Source organism: Hippoglossus hippoglossus, chromosome 3 (assembly GCF_009819705.1).
Source record: "Hippoglossus hippoglossus isolate fHipHip1 chromosome 3, fHipHip1.pri, whole genome shotgun sequence".
NCBI classification, from domain to species: Eukaryota; Metazoa; Chordata; class Actinopteri; order Pleuronectiformes; family Pleuronectidae; genus Hippoglossus; species Hippoglossus hippoglossus.
This window is the reverse complement of record NC_047153.1, coordinates 4,515,350-4,521,349: the sequence shown is the minus strand read 5'-3', so window position 1 is coordinate 4,521,349 and position 6,000 is coordinate 4,515,350.

Below are 6,000 nucleotides of genomic sequence, written 5' to 3'. Positions count from 1 at the left end.
TACATTATTTTGATTAATTACAGCAGGTCCCCATTGGATTTGAACGACCTCCAAAGCAGCGTACCAAGTCCTCTTCATGCCACTTCCTGTACGGGCCCAGATTTCTATAAAGCATGATAATGAGGCTTATTAGCATAAACATGAAGAGAGAGAGAGAGGGAGATAGGGCACCGCTAAAACGGGCTCCGGTGTTTTATCTTTTATCTTTAACTTTCTCGACAGTTTTACCGCCTCGCGTGAACCTGCGGTGCGGCTCGGGAAAAGGGCTAAACACACGAGGACGGTGATGAATGCAGATGCTTTGGGCGCCGAGGTGCGGACAGGGACGGCAGTTAAGGGGAATTTAGTGTGTCCTGTTATTTTGTCATAAACGCTGTAGCATGTCACAATAAAGCAGAAGCACTCACAACCCGCTGAGTGATCGCAGATTGCCACATGCAGCGCTCGCGGCGCGGAGAAATCACAGCTCGTTACAGGCAGTACATACATTTTACATCCCTGTGTGATCTGTGGGGTGATTTAACATTATGAGGGAGGAAAAGGAATATGAGGATAACGTTTAGATAGATGGGGGTTGAAGATGTATTTGTGTTTTTTAGGTTGCAGGTCCATTTCTTTCAATCCAGGGTTTGGAAAATTCAAATTTCACCCGAGTGGGAAAAGGGAAAATTGTCCCTCTCCACATTAATCACAGGCAGACGAACATGTGCATTCATCACTGTGAGAATCACGCAGCAGGTTAAGATACTGGTGGCGCTCCTGCAGTGGCAGTTCAATGTCCTTCTTAATCAGAATGGACAGCGGGTGTCATAAAGGACCGAAGCAGTGACCTTCCATTTGTAGGATTGCCTCTTACAAGCCGAGCCAGTCTCCTGCAACATTGATCTGCCGATGCTCATGTGCGGAATTTTAAACCTTATCTTTCAGCTAAAATCGTTTCTGGACGCCGGACGCATTTATGTTCCAAATCAATGCCTCGGAAGGGAGGAAAGAAATAAATTAAAACGTAGGTCTAGTCAACCATCCTTTAGTTGTCTTGTCGATAAAATTGTCACCTTAACAACAACCATTTTCTCTGCCATGAAATCCTGTAAAATGGCGGATGGATGACAGATGTGATCAGGCGGTCGTATTAATCAAAACGCAGGATCTGATGTTCCAGGCTTTTGTGTCACATTTCGGACGGAGCAGCCGCACACACGGAGCCCGATTCACATGTCAGGAGAAGGATCTACTCGCCCACAAATAGTGACTGCGGCATAAATCTGCGTGACAATCAGTCAGGCAGCGCAATTCATTACGCGACCAGCTCATCTAACTGCGCCATTCACCAGCCAGCTAATTTAATTAATAGAGGTTATGTCTCCTGGGTTATCAGATGTGCGCTCCTCACTGCCGGTGTTGTGTTAGCTACCACCGACGCCACCGAGCCCAATTCATCACCGACGCTCGGATTCCCTTCTAGATCAGTATTTTCCCTCCGTCGGCGGGTGTAGGTGAGGTTTGCGGAATGACTAAAGACCACCTGGAGGCCTCTTCACAAATCAATACCAACCTCATGGTCAACGTTATCTCCTAAGGAGGGGAGTTAAGATTGATTGTCGTTAAGCACTTTACAGGATGGAAAGAGGATGAGGACGGATCATAAAACGCCCACGCACCACCTACCCATCCCTCTCCGCTGCAACAGAGTGCAGCCAATCAATAGCAGCAGGATCAGCAAAAAGAGGAATAAATAAAAAACAGGAAAGGGGAAGAAAAATGTAAATAACCAAGAATAATTGCCGGAGAAATTAAATGCGAGGCAGGAAAATGGCAAAAATTACATTTTTTTTAGGGATGACGGCAAGAAAAAGAAAATGCATTTTAACTGTGGTGCTGTTAATTTTAACGGGTTGGTCGATTTTTATGAGTTTATGTAAGCTGTGCAGTCTGTGTGGTGTGAGACAAGCAGGATCTCTTCAGGGCCAATCCTCCATGTATCCCTGTCATTAAAAATAAAAGCATATTGGAATTGAATAAGCGTGGCCCCCCCAGATTCAAACTAATAAAGGCAGAGTGGGAGTATTATCTTAACTCAGTCCGGAGGTAACAGAGAGGTGCATAATGGATTATTAGAAAGCACGGGGCGGATTATGATATCACATTAAAGGTGGAAGATGAAGAAGAACTTGGAGGAGCAGAGCAGTGAGGTTATTCTGACCTGACAGATTTTGTGTTTATATATGAAATGAAAACTCTGCACGTCCACGACTAAACGCACATTACGTTTGCACAGCTTTTATTGCACCTTCCACGCCTCAGTTCATGTTGTTTTTTCTCAAATTTCCTGCAGAAGGTTATATAACCGCAGCACCTGACGTTCCTCATTCACGTCACAGCTCATTACACGTCCCTCACGTCCCCGGTAGACACATCGGAATCCACACAACATCAGGGACAACACACTTAACGTGGATAGACGTGAGGCTGCTGAGGTCTCTATGACAACACTTCCTCTTATACCTGGGTTTACTCACTCAGTCATTTATTTACATACAGATGGGGAATGATTTATTGCATATATATAATGATATATTCATTCAGCAAAAGCTTTTCCTTACGTTCATTTGTATTTATTTCATTCAGAGTCTTTTTGGCTCTCGACCGTTGACAAAACAAAGTGATACAGATTCGCCTGGAAACAACAGTTTATTTTTAACAGTTTGAAGAACGACTCCGTCTGACCCTCGAACATCCTGACTTTCAAAATAAAAAGAAACAAATATTTAGCTCCATCATGGAGGTGAAGTCATTCACCCCTGTGTCCGTTTGCTGGTTGGTTGGTTTGTATCTGTGTTTATAAGAAGGATTACGCAAAAACTACTGACCCGACCCAAATGGTGTCTGAGTGGCGATTCCAGACGATCTAGCGTGATGTAACATGACCTCAGAATAAAAACAAAGATGGAGGCGGACTGCCGGCGTCGTCGTCTGGTGGCGCTTGTTACCTTCGCAGAGGATGTTATGTTTTCGTCTGCTTGTTTTCCTGTTTGTCTGCTAGTTTTCAGGATTACACAAAAAACTACTGGATGTGCTTTGATCAGGGAAAAACCATAAAACCTGGTTGTGGATGCAGATATGAAATTTGTTCTCTCTTTCTCTAACATTGCAAGAATTTCACAATCACATTTTCTACCAGTTTTTCATCCTGATGAAGACAATCTGGCATATTTCTGGGGCATTTTCTTAAGTGTGCGAAAGTTTGAATTTAAGAAGAATATTGGGCCTTAATCGGCACAGAACATGATGTGCTAAGTGCCTTGGTAGTTAAGTTATGAATACAACGATTTTGAATATAACAGAGTAATGGGCACCAGTTACAAGCTGTGGTAATGAAAAAAGCTTAGATAAGGTTTTTTCTGTCTCCGTGCTGCTTTTCCTCAGTGTTTTATTTGCTCGTGGATGAATAAACTCCAGTTTTACAGAAACCGTTGAATCAGGATGTGATTAGATGTGAAGTCTCTTATGGAAAATGAGGATTATTCTCATTTCCCTTATAATTATCAAGTCATAATTGCAACTAGAAGAAGGAGGTTGACTGTGTTACAGGAGTCTGTGTTTAAATTCCTTTCTCATTCCCACAGCCATGACCACAACCTTTCCCTTACACCAGGTCGGGTTTTTGGCCTGACCATGTTTATAAAACTACTTTGCCATTTCAGTTTCACATAAAATATAATAAAATCTCTTACACATTGGCCAATAATACGTCCCTACACATGCCGCAGTTCACATACACACATACACATGACCATATAGAGTTGGGTTGGGGTTAGTGTTGTGTTGCATGAAGCAGTTTGACATGTTTGCATATGAGAAAACATGAGAGCAGAAAGAGACGCTGCCGTTTGCCTGGTTGTTCTGTGACTGAGGCGACACATCACCATGGTTTCTCAGCTTAATACCAACGACATGCACATGATGAGGGTGGGGGGGGGGGGGGGGGGTGGGGGGCAGGCTTATGACTTCTTCTAGTATTATTTTCTATTGTATCATAAAATGTTCGCCTTAAAGTTGAGAAATAGCTGCAACAACTGTTCTTTGTACTTTGATTCAAGAAAGTTAAACTGCATCAAATTAAATGTTCTTATATTCATTAAAAGAAGTGCTTGAGCCACATATAGGCACATTATATAGTCAGTAATCAAACAGCAGTGCTGTTGGAGTAACCTGCAGCCATGTGATCACTTTATCTCACCTGTGAAGTCTGATCAGCTCCAGGAGGAAGTGAGGAGTAAAGCAAACAAATCAAATATGAAACAGGCTTTGACAGTTGTGCCGTCTTAGCCGCTGGGAAAGAGCTTTGTAACGCACATTTTCCCCTCGAAAGCGAATCCCAACAAGTGAAAAGTGAAAACGCTGCGAGAAAACACAAGAGCTGTCATAATTAATGTAAGTTAAAAAAGTAGAGGAATAATTCATGATGTATTCTCTTCTTCCAGAAACGTCTGTCAGAGTGCGACAGTGCTGAGGACGTTAAAGTAAAGTAGACTCAAATCGTATAAAGTACGGGGGGGTGGTGTCTGTCTGCCTTAGGCTCATAAAAGTGTAGAGGATAAGGATGAGGACGACGCCGGGGCAGCCAGACGGTGCTCACTGCTGATGTTGTAGGTGTAAATGGAGTCATGCTCTGCTGAGAGACTGAGGCTGGTGTGCACGCTCCCCTCATCCATCATATATCCGCCCGTCTATGTGCAGGGAGAGGGAGACGGAGGGTGCTCTCCAGCCGGGCCCGGGAGATGGTCTGAAGGGAGGATGACAGATGACAGATGAGGTGCCGTCATGGTTTCCTAAGAGCTCAGTAAGACCTGTCTTCTGGCGGCACGTCTAAATTATTACCTCAGCTTCGCAGGCGTTTGTAGCACTCGGCCCCGTCTTGTGTTCCTCCTGCAAGACAGCAGACCCTTTGTGAGCTGGTGAATCTGTTTTGCTTCTTATCATTCACCTTCTGCAGATAATAAGATAATCATCCGTATACCCCGTGCTGCTTAAGTGAACAGACGCCAGCTGCTTTCTGGAGGCTGTGATTTGAAAATTCAACTTGAGTGTACGATAATCGCTGGTGATGTTCTTCCTGAACTCTAACATGGAAGCGCAGGTGATTTTCTCAGGGAAGACAGATGCTTCACACGGAGAGAAAACCCCAGATCTGAAACTCGTGTGTTCTTTCTATTCCCACACGAGCTGCCACAGAACACATGTAGCACACGTGCGTCTTGACTCAACACTCATTGCTCATGTTCAGCGGTCATGTTACTCGCATGTCTCTCGAGCAGCCGGCTCCTGTTATCAAACACTTGACACAAACGAGCTCTAATGATGAATCCTCGCACACACGCTCATTAATGCAAGAGTTAAAACAAAACACGGGCCGAGTGTGATCTGCTCCCTTGTGGGCCGACTCCCTCGCTGCGAGCTCGGAATGGCGAGGCCGCCGCCCCTCCTGTTTGACCGGGGGCCCATGAAGCGTAACTGGCAGGGACACTGGGAGAAATGTGAACTCGACACATGTTCCTGCCAGACACCGTGGGCTGCAGTGCTGAGTGGGTGCTTCTGCATGCCAAGCTGGTGTGAAAGGGAAAGTAGGGCAAAACAACGCGAAAAACAAAACACAACAAAGTGGACATTTTTCTCTTCTGAGCGGAAATTAAACAAATATAAAGCGTCTACAAGATTTGCATGTATTTGCAAATTAAATTGGAGCAAGTCATGGATACAGCAGCCGCTCTGCAGTCCCACGGCACGTTTTGTAGCTCGGCTCTGAGAGCACATTGCAAAGCTGCAGATCTTTTGCAGTAGTTTGTGTGTGATCGTCATTCGATTGAGCGAGTTGAACCTTTTGGAGACTTTTTTTCACGCGTATTAAAGGGACATTCCTTCCTTTTTGTCCAGAATTCCAGTTTGTGAGATTGCACCTGAGGAAAATCCATAATATGCATGAAATTAACAACTTCACTT